The sequence below is a fragment of the Lissotriton vulgaris genome, chromosome 4_1 (assembly GCF_964263255.1).
Source record: "Lissotriton vulgaris chromosome 4_1, aLisVul1.2, whole genome shotgun sequence".
Taxonomy (NCBI): Eukaryota; Metazoa; Chordata; class Amphibia; order Caudata; family Salamandridae; genus Lissotriton; species Lissotriton vulgaris.
Window position 1 is genome coordinate 1,068,419,973 of NC_141691.1, and position 13,981 is coordinate 1,068,433,953.

At 50.0% G+C, this 13,981-nt stretch overlaps 1 protein-coding gene across 1 annotated transcript in view; it reads right to left on the minus strand.

Annotated features, from left to right (window-relative positions):
• The window catches only part of CTNND2 (catenin delta 2), a 3,070,130-nt gene that overhangs the window by 1,083,654 nt on the left and 1,972,495 nt on the right, over positions 1 to 13,981 (minus strand). The window lies entirely within an intron of this gene.

Here is a 13,981-nt window from a genome sequence, read left to right on the forward strand (position 1 = left end):
AACTTGGATGCTGTTGGATGCCATAAAGACCGGATTGTGTATGTGGGTCGTTTGATTATTCATTAAAGGAGGTAAGGACTGGCCCCCGTTGCTAGTTATGGAAACGTGTAGCCTAAGTGCTTTACACGCCCTTGATACGTTTCTGATCCTGTTTGTTTAACTTACAGGACAGGCAAGGAGAAAAGAAAATAAATCTCTGGTTCTTGGTTCTTACTCATTTACCAGAACTACATAAGGAGTTACGGCTTGTACCTACCCTGAATTAAATTTTGAGCGCATTACTGCCGCACCGCGTACCGGGTCCATACTATTCAAAAATTTTATGTAAGTATACCCTGGTACTGGAAATTTCGTAGTAGCTGCTTATAATCGCTTTTTCATGTAGGAACTAATGATATTTCCGCTTATTTACAGCCTTCAGCTATAGTGCTGGACGTGCTACTGAATGTGAAATTTGGACTATGCTTCAGCCATTCTTTTAAATTAGTAAGTTGAACGCCGAATATATTCATTATCATTAGTAGTCCGTGGTATAATATCATAAAAGGGATTATGGTCCCAATAGTTAAAAGACTCTGTTGTGAATGAATATATAGCCATATATGTGAGCAGGTCTAGTTTTACTTACAGAGGTGATTACTCCCTGTTCCACGTATATCTATGTGGGCTTTATTGGGTACATAATGAACCCACTTTTTCCATATCATGGCTTATTCTATGATTAAATATGCTAGCTACGTTGTGGGTATTTGCCCGAGGAGCTGCTAAGGGCAATTTGTTACATCTGTGAAGTGGAGTACTCGTTTGAAAATGAATGTTGGCAGATGAGGATTATGGCAATCAGGTGTCCAGACATCTTTATAATAGGCTGGCCTTTCTTTTGGCTTGCGCCATTAACATGTATAGCCATATTGTGGCCAACCTCATCTATAATCTTTTTTTGCATATATGCTACCTGCCAGAAAGTCTTATGGAGTAGAATAACTGGTTTGTGCAACTATTAAACTAGATATCTATTCATGTTATATTTAGGAATACTATACACACTTAGAGGATAATTCGCTGGACGAATATTTCATGCAAAGGATAAGGAGGAAGTATACCTCTTATGACGCACTGAAAATTTATTTTATGCCCGAGGTAGGTGATGTATCATGTTCCTTATTATTGCCACCTCAGCTTTAAGGATTAGTCTTCTGTGTACATCTCCTTATGATAACTCTTTGCCCCTGGCTATATGTTCCTAGCTTGTGTGGGTAGATCTTTTAAGAAGGATTACATAATTGATGAATTGAAAGGTACTGCCTATTATGTAGACCTGTTTGTTATTTAAATCATATGTAATTGTTTAATGTTTTGTTATTAATGTATTGTGTTTTTGTAATGTTGGAAGCAATGTTATTATGTGTGTAGAGTAGGATACCTACATTATGTTTTTTTAAATATGCTTTGTTGAATATGATGTGTTGTGTCTATCAATTATAACTTAGACCAATCTTATTTAAATTCACAGAAATATTGGGAAACAGGTATACATATACCCTGATGAAGGCGGTCATATTTTGTTCACACCGCCGAAACGCGTCGATGCTCAAGGAGTGATTGTGGATTAAGAAATTAAGGAAAATTCAAAATAATTGTGTTATTTGAGTTTAGTCCTTTTTCCTGTAGCTCCTTTTTTATTGGAATGTTTTTTATTTATTATTGTTCCGTCCTGTGTATGTTTCCCAATTTTTAATCAATATAATGTATGTTGATAAACTGTACTGAGTTTTAATTTTACTATCGTGTTTTCACGTGTTTTGAATTTCTCATTTGTATCATTGCTTCCTTGTTACGCTTCTGTATTAGTGAGTCTATTGTCTGTAAGTACCCTTGTATTGATGTTAATTCGCCCAAAGGGAATTGATTTCTTGACTTGTGTCAACTGTGCAGGATATGTACTCTGATGCTTATGGTGGGCTGAAGGGGTTTGTGATGGCATACATCTGTGCATGTACACATGTGCCATGTGACAGACAGACGTGCCCTTAGGGCATGTCTGTGTGCCACATTGCACACATGCCCGTTTTGGGGGTGCTAGAGGGTGTCAAAGAGACACCCCCTGCACCCTTGTGAATTCTTTAATTACCGATTCGGTAAATACCGAATCGGTAATGCCTAATCATTCCTATGGGCTTCAAAGCCCATAGGAATGAATGGGCATTACCGATTCGGTATTTACCGAATCGGTAATTAAAGAATTGTTAAGGATTCGGTAACAAATCCAGATGTTGTGACCTACATCCCATTTACCGATTTTGAAATACCGAATGGTAAGATTCGGTATTTCTAAATCGGTAAATGGGATTTACCTACATCGGGCCCTATATCCCTTCCAGTATTCTTCAGGATAATATGGTAGAGTCGGAGCAAAGTGCATCTTCCCATCCCGTAGGTATTGCGTCAACTAACTCTCCCTGTCATACTTCTAAGCCCGTGCCTAAGTTACCCTCCTCTTCAGTACTTTCATCAGGTAAACATGTTAAAAAGGATCCACCTTCTCCTGCTATAACTCCAATACCAATATCTATGGATATGTGCACTCAAACCATACATGGAGGAAACTTTTGCCCTCAAAACTTTGATGACAAATGGTCCAATATGGGACACAAAATTAACCAAGTAGACTCTGTTCAAACTGTTTTGAACCAAGTACCTTCTATCCATATGGAGATCTCACAACTTAAACAGCGAGTGGAAAACATTGAGAAACGTAAGAGACATAACAACTTGAGTGTTTATGGTCTAGCGGAAAGTCTTGAAGGCTCTAATCCTCTCTCCTTCTTTCAATCATTTCTTTAAAAAATTCTTGGTTTTCTTGAAATTTCAGCATTGAACATTCAAAGAGCTCATCATCTGGGTCATATCCCACCAACAACAAAGGCTGTGACTTTGGTGCGGACTGCCTTTCTCCCCCCGGACTTGCTGGCTTTGGCAGCCCTCCTCCTGGACTTTCGGACTTGGACCTTTGCGCTCCCCGCCATTTTCTTTTTATGACTCGCTTCTTCTTCTACCTCTCTACTCCGCCTTTTTAGCATTCTCTGACATCCCCCTCTGTCCTAGCGACCTTTCTATTCTCTCTCCTGTTGCCTCTGAGACACTCCTTGCTGTCTTACTCGTTACTATCTGCTTCCCTCTCTCGTTTGTCTCACTTTCCTGCCCTTCTCTGTGCCTCCCTTGGTGCTGTGACTGCATCTCCCCTCCGACTGCATCCCCCCTCCGACCCCACTTAATGGAACTCTGCTTTTCTGTATATAGAGATAACTCTAATCATTAGTATTTGCAGTAGACCTTTGTACGCTCTACCATTCCTATGTGACTCTTAGAGTATATCCATTTGTATCCCTTCCCTATGGATATAGAGATAACTCTAATCACTAGAATATGCAGTATACCTTTGTACTCTCTACCATTCCTATGTGACTCTTAGAGTATATCCGTATATCCATCCATAGCCCTTCCCTATGTATATATACGTAACTCTAATCACCAGTCTCTTCTTTGTATGACTTTACATCTTTTACATTTGCAATTTTTTCTGTTTGTATCTTTTATGTAACGCATGTCATTTTGTTTTGCAACTGGTTCTTATGTAAAGTGCTCTGACACCTTCGGGTAAAGTTCGCACTATATAAAATCGCATTAAATAAAAAAAATAACCAGAAATCTGATGGGTCTTTTCAAGAGGCTTTAATATGTCTTCTCCCTAAAGAAAATAAGGATCAAACCGTGTGCAAAAACTATAGGAACATTTCTTAAATCAACTTGGACTATAAAATATTTGTGAAAATACGTGCCCTTCATTTGGATTCTTTATTACCTTACTTGATTGGGAAGGAGCAACGTGGTTTCATTAAGGCTAAACATTTTTCTGATAATACTAGATTATTTTTCAATGTCCTAAGTAAATCTAAGACATATAAGTATTTGTTGGCAGCATTTTCGTTACATGCTGAGAAAGCTTTATATATAGTTAGTTGGCCATTTAGTTTCACCACTCTTCCTTGGTTTGGTTTCGGTTCAAAATGTATCAATTATTTTTTTTACTTTATTTGGGTTTTGTAAGAACATATAACCAGTACAGCATTTATAATGCATAGGTAGAGACATGATTACAAATGGAAAAAGAGATTGCGATAATACATAAGTACATTACATTGTCCAAATCAACATTCAAAGCAGTAATCACTGTAGCAATGTTCATATATAACAGACCCACTACTGTAACCGGGGAACATATCTGTGCAAGCGGAATCTACAATCTCTGCTTATAATGTGTAGGCAACTTGTAAGGGCGGTCAGAGGTCCGTCAGCACGCTCCAGCGTCCGAGGCACGTGTAATGCTTGTGGTATCAATGGGATGTGCGAGTAAATATGTCTTTAAGGGGTTCCAAATATCTTGAGGGCCCGATGTGGGGTGGAGAAGTTCGGCAAATGTGAATGTTTGTTCCTGCCAAAATAACATGTCACTGATCCATTCCTTAAAGTTGGGTGCCCTACCCCGACCCCATCTACATACTATTCTTCTTTTAGCCAAAAGGAGGCCAAATGGTACAAATGTCAGATGTGCCACAGTCAAATTCTACAAGTATCCCAAGAAGACCAGCAAAGGGGGAAAACAGGAGTTGCAGTGAAGTGATCTGCTCCAATGCTGTGAGCACTGGCCGCCAGTAGGCATGCACATCGCTGCGATCCCAGGCAAATTGCAGGAAATCTGCCATCGCCATACCGCACCGATTGCATTTGCCACTATCATGCAATTTGTATCTACGCATTTTGACCGGGGTGTTGTAAGTGCGGTGTAAAAATTTATAATGAATGATGCGTAGTCGGCTACTAGATGAGATTTGTTCTGTCTGACTGAAGCAGTATGTCCATTGCTTGTCAGTGATTTCATGTCCCATCTCAGCAGTCCATCTGCATCTGGCAGCGCAATGGGTTGAATCTGGATTGGTATATAGACTATGATACAATGTAGAAAGTAAATTCGAAACAGCGTCAGTGCGTAATATCGTGCACAGTGGGGTGACCTCTGGGGGCTCCAGAGGGTATGCAGGTGTGTGCTCTTTAATGCCTTGTCACACACGAACATGTAGAAAAATGTCCATTGGAGAGGGTGGTTGTGTTAAAAACAGCTGTTGTATTGTGCGGCATTTACCATTGAGGTAGAGATACCCCAGCAAGTGATATTGTATTTAGCTTTCGTTTTTTTGAAAATAGCTTCCAGTAAGACCGGCATCTTAGGGGGATAACCAGAGGAAGTAAAGGGGAGTACAGCATGGGGACCTGTAGACGACTGGCAATACATTGACATGCCTTCACCATGCAGACGATCGACGTCGGGTCAGCCTCTCGTGGCGCGGTGGCAGTCAAAATGTCACTCTCTCTAGCGGTATGGGATCAGACAACCAATGCTCCGTTGCCACCCGCGTCATGTATTTTGGGGGTGAAACCAAAAATGGGCGTAATGAGCCTGTGCGCAAAGATAGTAGAGTGCAAAGTCAGGGATATCGAACCCTCCTTGGGAATAAGGTATAGTGAGTGGGTCCCACTGCAGCCAATGCTGTTTGCCACCCCAAGTTAGCCGTATCAGTTCTGAACAGAGAGCAGAGATGAAATGTCTGCCTGGGTCATACGGAATATTTGAAAAGAAAGGTAGAGTAATTTGGGGAGGACAATCATTTTTATGAGGGAAGTTCGTCCTGCCAGACAGAGAGGGAGAACAATCCACCTCGTGACACTGCTTTTGATGCCCTCCAATGTCCTACTATAATTAAGACGCATCAGCTCCTACCGGTCAGTTGTGATGCGTACCGCTAGGTATTTCACTTCATCAGTGCACCACTCTATTGGAAAATCAGAGACAAATGCCGTCACTGAGGAAGTAAGGGGGGAAAATCTGAGACTTCGGCCAGCTGATATGAATTCCAGAGAGCCCCCCGAAACGAACAAACTCCCGAAGCATTGGATTCAGATTGTGGTGTGGCATTCTAACACATAGGGCGACGTCATCCACATAGAGGGAAATGAGTATAAGCCGGAGAAAGCAGCGGAATGTCTTATCGTGATCGTGTTGCCAAATTTCGGCAGCAGGGGGCTAAATAGCCAGCGCAAAAAGTAGGTGAGAGAGGGGGGATCCCTGTCGGGTGCCCCGGGTAATGGAAAAGGGGGGAGAGGAATGACCATTAATTAAAATCCTTGCTTCCGGACCAGTATATAGGAGGCGTATCCATGACAGGAACGCTTTAGGTAGCCCCATGCATTGAAGGATAACAAATAGATAATCCCATTCAACGGAATCGAAGGCTTTCGTGTCATCTAAAAAGACTGCCACCGGGGGCGTGGCCAAGATGGCGGCTCGGTAGGACGTGTTCCGCGGTGGCTCCCTGAACCCGATCCCCCGATCGGGATTTCTAGCGGACCTACCACCCTGCCGAGCCAGCCACCGACGGCAGACAGTGTCCGATACACCTACAGTGCAGCTGGGGCCAGGGGCAAGGCTCCGACACGGAGTGCGGTGCCGCGGAGCAGAGGCAGAGCTCGCTACGGCCTAAGGGCGCGAAAACAGAGGCCCGGGCTCCGGCGCTAAACTGTCCAGGGAGGCCCGCCACGGCGACTCCAGGACCGGCGCTGCGGCGTCGGAGGTTCCGGCGGCGATCTCGCGGGCCCAGGTGCAGTGCCTGACCGCGGAGGACGGTGAGCCCACCACCAGGGAGGCGGATAGAGGGGCGCCGGGTCCGCAGGCGCCCAGTCCTAAGCGAGGCCCCGGCTTGGGCCTAGTCGCAGGAGGTGCGGCTGCATCCACCCGGGCGGCCTGGCCTGCAGGCACGCAGCACATGGCGGGGTGCGGACGGAGGCAGCAGCGGTCCGGAGGCATGCATCTGCAGGGGGTCAGGAGTGTGGAGACCCCTCGCTGCACACAGGAGCTGCGGCGGCCCCCAGGAGGAGGGCTGAGGCCCCGGGACACCGGTAGAGACGTGGCGGTTAGTGCCGTGGAGGTGCAGGGGGGGCGGCGAGCAGCCAGGGAGGCACTGGGAGCGCGTCCACGAGCCCCCCAGTCCCAACGGGCGAGAAGTGACCTCACGGGCCCCATTGAGAGTGACATCACCCGCAGCGGCGCCCAGTGACCCAATGTGGACTGACCACCGGTGTGTGTGGGGGATGGGGGCCCCCTCAGTGGAGGACAGGGAGTAAGGACCGCCGGAAGAGTGGAGAGAGGTCGGGGCCCCGGTCCACAGCGGAGTAGGCGGCCCGGTCCACGACATCTGGGCACCTGGAGCCGGGGAAGTGTGGAGCAGTGGACCCTACGGCGTCTGAGAGGAGCCCTGAGGCGCACGGAGCAATCGGCCAGGCCGCAGCACAGTCTACAGAAGGGCCCAGCAGGAGGCGACGTACTGCAGTGGTGACCGGCCCAAGGGAGTGGCAGCTCGGGGAGCTCAGCAGAGGCCTGGGGAGTCGACCTCGGACGCCATAGCCCACAGAGCCCACAGGCAAGGGCTGCAACGTGAGGGCCCACAGCAACGTCTCGTGGGACACGGAGACCGGAAGAGAGCGGAACCGAGACACCGTGCGAACGCAGGCCGACCCCTTCTCCCCCGGCCCGCACGCACCGAGGACTGGGGCCTCCGGCCGGAGACTAGGTGCGATATGGCGTCCCACAATCGCAAAGGAAACTGCACCATCTCTGATATGCTGGCCAAGGGGTCTTCTAAGGTCGACAAAAGCCCGGACAAGCCGGCTCAGGTGCCCCCCCCCCCCCCCCCCCCCAAGGGGAGAGACCACACGGAAGGCGAGACCCCGGCGACCAAGGCATTCATGGAGGCCCTCTTCACCTCCCTTAAAGAGGACATCCAAACCTTCCGGCAAGAAATGACAGGGGAATACAAAGAACTCCGACGAGATGTCGACGATCTGGGTGAAAGAGTGGCCGCAAATGAGGTCTCAGGTCAAGCCAGAAGTGAGGAAATAGAACTCCTCCGGCAGGAGATCGTTCGCCTCCACGACCAACAAACAGACCTCCAATCTCATACGGAGGACCTGGAAAACCGCTCCAGACGCAACAACATCCGCGTCCGGAATGTGCCACTCAAGGCGGAGGGAGAAGACGTGGCAGGATACCTACAAGCATTATTCCGGATGGTGCTGGAGGAGGATGATGACTTTGTGATCCGTGTCGACAGAGCTCATCGGGTGGGCCTGGCTCGCCGGACCAAGGCCCCCCCCGGACATCTTGGCCTTCCTGCCGGATTATCCCCTAAAGGAGCGCATACTGAAGGCGGCGCGTCTCAAACAGCCCCTTCGCTTTCAAGACCACGCAGTGGAACTATTCCAGGATCTGTCGGCAATCACCCTACAGAAACGGAGGTCATTCAAGGTTGCCACTGCTTTCCTGCGCAAGGAGGGGGTCCCCTACTCCTGGGGACACCCTTTTCGCCTCATCTTCAAGTGGAATGGCGCCCTACATCAGCTGCGCTCCTTACGAGACACCTGCGCCATACTGGGCATCCCACATGAGGAGACTCCACAGGACGATATAGACGAGGGGCGGTCGTCTGGGACTGCATCTGGATCCCCTCGAACGACTGGTGACGGCTGGCAGAAAGTACGAAGGGGCAGACCGCAAAAGAAAAACCTCAAGCCTAACCCCGAAACAGTGGCACAGGAACAGGCTGCAGCGATCCAAGAAGTCTCCAAGGACACTGGTGCCGACTCATGAGATGGCTTCAGCGACGGTCGACATCAGCTAAGTTTTGACACCTGGTCGGGGAGAGGGTAGGGGGGCTATGAGCCGCCACTGCCACACACCTATACATTGACTCATTTACCACAGGCCTGGACAGACACGTGAGTGGCCTGGGACTATGTTCCCCCTTTTGGGTTTCGGGGTTGAAGGGGGAGAAGTGGGGGGAGGGGAGGGGGTAAGGGTTGAGGGGGAAGTTGGGGTTAGGGTGGGAAAGGGGGACTGGGGAGGGAGGCTCCGGGGTGTTCGTTCCAGAGAGGTGGGACAAGCGGGGACACGAGAGGGTTCTATACAAAGGTTAGTGGAGATGGTCACAGCAGCTCGAGGGCACATCTGGTACAGGCAAAGTGGTAGCAGGGCAGGGCCTACTTCCCCGAATGGCGTCTGACACTTTGCAGGTCCTAACTCTCAACGTTAAGGGCCTCAATAACCCCATTAAGAGGCGGGCGGTGCTCTCGTACTTAGAGAACTCCGGCGCGGCAATTTGCCTCCTACAGGAGACACATTTGTTAGCAAAGGACTGGCATTGGATGCGGTCCAGGGCCTTCCCGACACAACTTTACTCCTCCACTATGGAGAAAAAGGCGGGGTGGCCATTTTGTTTGCTAAGCACTTCAAGGGCCAAGTAAGGGACAAGGGGGCAGAAATAAAGGGCAGACTGCTAGCGCACACTGTTAGCATTGATAATGTGGAATTCACAGTGGGAACCATATACGCACCCAACACTAAACAGGAACCATTCCTCACGGGGGCATTGTCAGAGGTTCTGGGGGCTGCATCCAAGTATACCCTGGTGGGAGGGGACCTGAATCTGGTGATGGATAATGCGTTAGACAGGTCGGGGCACAGATTTGGTGACTCCGGTGCCCTATCTACGGAAGGGAAGCACTGGCTCGCCAGCAGGGGCTTCAAGGATGTATGGAGGGAGATACACCACACAGCACCGGGGTACACCTTTTACTCACACGTTCATAGGACATATGCCAGGATAGATCACTTCCTTCAATCGGCGGATATAGCTCCTATGGTAAAGGACGTAGAGGTCGCCCCAGCGGCCCTGTCCGACCACGACGCAATCCTTCTACACTTGCGAGTCCCCCGCATTCGCTCTGGTAAGGGTAGGTGGCGGCTCAGGGAGTCCCTGCTCACGCGTAAAGAGGTCACGCAGCAACTAACCCAGACTTTATCTGATTACCTTGGCAGGAATGACACGGGTGAGGTAGCCATGCCCGCGGTATGGGGGGCGCTAAAGGCGGTGGTCAGGGGGGAGCTGATGGCGATTTCGGCCGCTGATAACAGGATAAGTAAAGAAAGGCGCCAGGAATTGACCGCACAGGTACTGGAACTCGAGCTGGTGCACTGTCGGACTGGGGCCCCCAGGATTTGGCGCCAACTGAAGGCTGCCAGAGCGCAACTTGCAAGTCTTGACTTGGACAGGGTAGAATATGCGGCACTACCCCTCAAGCATACTTATTATTATGTGGGGGGAGACAGGACTGGTCGTCTGCTGGCCAGCGAACTTAAAGCGCAAACAGTCAAGGCCAGGGTGCAAGTCATACGCGAGGACGACGGACACGAGCACAACGATAACGAGCAAATAGCCGAGGCTTTCAGGGCATTTTACGCCAAGCTGTACGAGGCCGAGCCGGCAGCGGAGGAAGGGGTCGGGTCAGAGTACTTGCATGAGGCCAACGTGACCGCACTGAATGGCGCGAACTCCGAGGCGCTGGACGCTCCCATCCGCCTGGAGGAGGTGGTGTCTGCCATCGCGCGCCTGAAACCACTCAAAGCGCCGGGCCCAGATGGGTTCTCCGCGGGCTTTTACAAAACCTTTTTCCACCTCCTGGCCCCAGTGTTGACAAAACTCTTGAACTCGTTCCAAGGCCCGGGCTCGATCCCGCAAAAGATGCTCGAGGCAACATAATCGTCCTACCAAAACCTGGAAAGGACGCTTCTAAATGTGCGGCCTATCGGCCAATATCGCTTCTTAATGTTGATCTGAAGCTCTTTACCGGAATCTTAGCCGCAAGACTAGGGCCTTGTCTCCCAGGCATAATTGAACTGGACCAGGCGGGCTTTATACCCTCCCGTCAATGCGCGGACAACACCAAACGCCTGTTGCACGTCATCGATAAAGCCCACTATAACGATTCGGACGCTGCCTTGCTGTCGGTGGACGCTGAAAAAGCGTTTGACAGAGTGGACTGGACCCACCTTGATAGGACCTTGTCGAGATTCGGGCTTGGGGAGAGGTTCAGAGCCTGGGTGGCAAGCTGCTACGCGGCCCCTCGCACAACTATTAGGGTGAACGGGACGGGCTCCAAGCCACTGGACATCCGGCGAGGCACGAGGCAGAGATGCCCTCTCTCGCCGATGTTGTTCGCCTTGTATATGGAGCCGTTTGCCCAAAAAGTGCGAGATAACCGGAACATAAAGGGCATCACCTTCGGAGGCGAGGAGCAGACCATCAGCTTGTACGCAGATGACATTCTGGTCGCGGTTGAGAACCCGGGGGTATCGATCCCTGCATTTCTGCAGGAAATAGAGCGGTTTGGGAAGGTCTCGGGCTTTAAGATGAACATCCAGAAGTCTGTTATCCTACCACTGGGGTCCAATGCGCGTCAGCCTAATAGAGGGTCGCTTAGGATCGGAGGGCTACAAGAACAGCTGGAATTACCATATTTAGGAATAGACCTGTCCCCCTCGACGGCCCAAACGGTGGAAAATAACTATACCAAACTCTTTCACCGTGTCCAAGGGGATTTCTTCCGCTGGCGACATCATCCGCTGTCATGGCTAGGCCGGGTGGCAGCCGTCAAGATGTCTGTGCTGCCAAGGGTGTTATACCTGTTCCAGACCATCCCGGTCACTCCTCCACTGGGCATGCTTAAAAAGCTGCAAGACGCCATACAGCAGTACGTCTGGGCCGGGAAGCGCCCTAGAATGCGGCGCGACCTCATCTCACGGTCACAAGCCAAGGGGGGCTAGGGGTCCCTGACCTACATCGTTACTTCCAAGCTACCCAGCTGCGCTACCTCCTGGAGTGGTCCAGACCGACCTCAGAGAAAAGGTGGCTCTTTCAAGATAGGGCAATGGCGGGCATGCCGCTTTGGCAAGTCCCATTCCTGGCAAGACGCGACAGGCCGGCATATATCAAGAAATCTCCCATTACCAGGATTCTCTTACAAGTTTGAGACGCAGTAGCAACAACTAAAGATCTCACCTCCTTCCCGTCGCCGATGACACCCCTTTTTGACAACCCGGCGTGCACCCCCGGGGCGGCCCCTGGCGCCTTTTCTCAGTGGCGATCCACAGAAAGTAGTTCGGCGGGACATCTGTTTGACAGGCAGGGCTTTATGACACTGGAGGCTCTCAAGGAGAGCTACGGGATAGACCAGCCACATAACTTCCAATATTTTCAATTAAGACACTGGCTCACTCACAAAGACATCGCCCCGCAGGTGAGCCGTTTCCTCACACCCTTTGAGAAGTGGCTTTTGGCCAAGTCGGACGATAAGAGGGCGATCACGGAACTCTACAAATTTCTGGCCCCGCCAGCGCAGGCAACTAAGTCAGCGGGGCAGAAAAGGTGGGAGAAAGAGCTTGGGCGGGCGCTCTCGGACAGGGAATGGCATGATATATTTTTCAGGGCACATCACACGGCTAGGAATATGGCGAGTAGGGAGGCCGCGGTCAAAGTGGCCTGTTACTGGCACCTGACTCCGGAACGCCTCCACCAGAGCAACCCTAGGCACGATCCAAAGTGCTGGCGGGGCTGCGGTCAGACTGGGACCATGCTTCATTTGCTGTGGGAATGCCCGGAGGTACTGAGGGATATAGATTTACACTTCGACACGGAGATCCCACGTTTCCCGGCATACACGATCTTAGGCCTACCTAACAAATTGACTTTCCCACTCAAATCAATCCGGGGGAAGCAAATGGGGCTAGCAATGGGCGCAGCGACACACCACATCCTCTCACTGTGGGGCAGCTCGCGCAAACCCTCTCACACGGGATGGCTCCACAAAATCTGGTTCATAATGGGTATGGAGCGCATACAGGCCTCTCTCATGCAAACCACGGACTCGTTCCGAGAGATATGGGCGCCCCTGATTGCACTACTCACCACTGAATTTCACGAACTGACTTGCCCCAAATACCTTCGAGTTCTCAGACTAGTTGATGAATTTCACAAACCTACCGATGCTCCAGGGCGGATGAAGAAAAAGCGGAAAGCCCAGGTGATTCCCTAATTAGGCCTTGGCAGAACACACCGGGGGGTGGGATAGGGGGGGGGAAGGGCACCACGGTTGTTGAGCTGGGAGGGGATACGGGTGGGGGGGGTGGGGAGTGGGTTCAGTTGGGGTATCCTGTTACTTAAAAATGTCTTTCACTGCACACATGGACACACAGCCCGAGGCCGGCCGATCTTGGTGCTCCTTCCCGGGAGCCCTGAGTGGAGCTCGCAAGAGATGGTGAATTGCTTATGTCCTATCACTGTAATGTACTATGCTGATGCCAATAAAAACAAATTTGATCCAAAAAAAAAGACTGCCACCAAAGCCAATTGAGGGTCTACCGATTGTAAAATAGAGAAGAGTGTACGCAGATTATGTGATGTCGCCCGGCCGGATTGAACCCAGCCTGGTCCGGAAGAACTAGTTTCTCCATTAGCAAGCTGAGTCTGTTAGCCATTATTTTGCCAATGATTTTCGCATCATTATTGATCAGGGAAAGAGATAGGTATGAGTCGCTAATGTTTGCAGGCTTACCAGGCTTCACTTATCGAGCACGGAAGACTCTCTAGCTCCTGGGCTTCCTCGTATACTCGTTTAAGTATGGGGAGTAATTGATCAATGTATGTTTTTATAAAAAATCAATGGGGAGGCCGTCTGAACCCGGGGACTTTCCTGACTTCATCTGCATATTTGCAGCACGTATCTCATCATTTTCGAGAGGTGCGGCAAGAAACTCTCTTTCAGTCCTGTCATGTATTACGCATCAGGCATGACACAAATGCATTTCAGTGTGGTAATCTGCATTACCGCACTAAAATGCATTGTCACGCATATCTACAGTGACTCTGAAAGCACAGAGTGTCGTGGATGCGTGCGCTGTGAGGTCAGGACTAACGGCAGCCTCACCTCACTCAGCTTCACTAGTGCTTCAGATGTATCACAACTTATTATTGTGAAC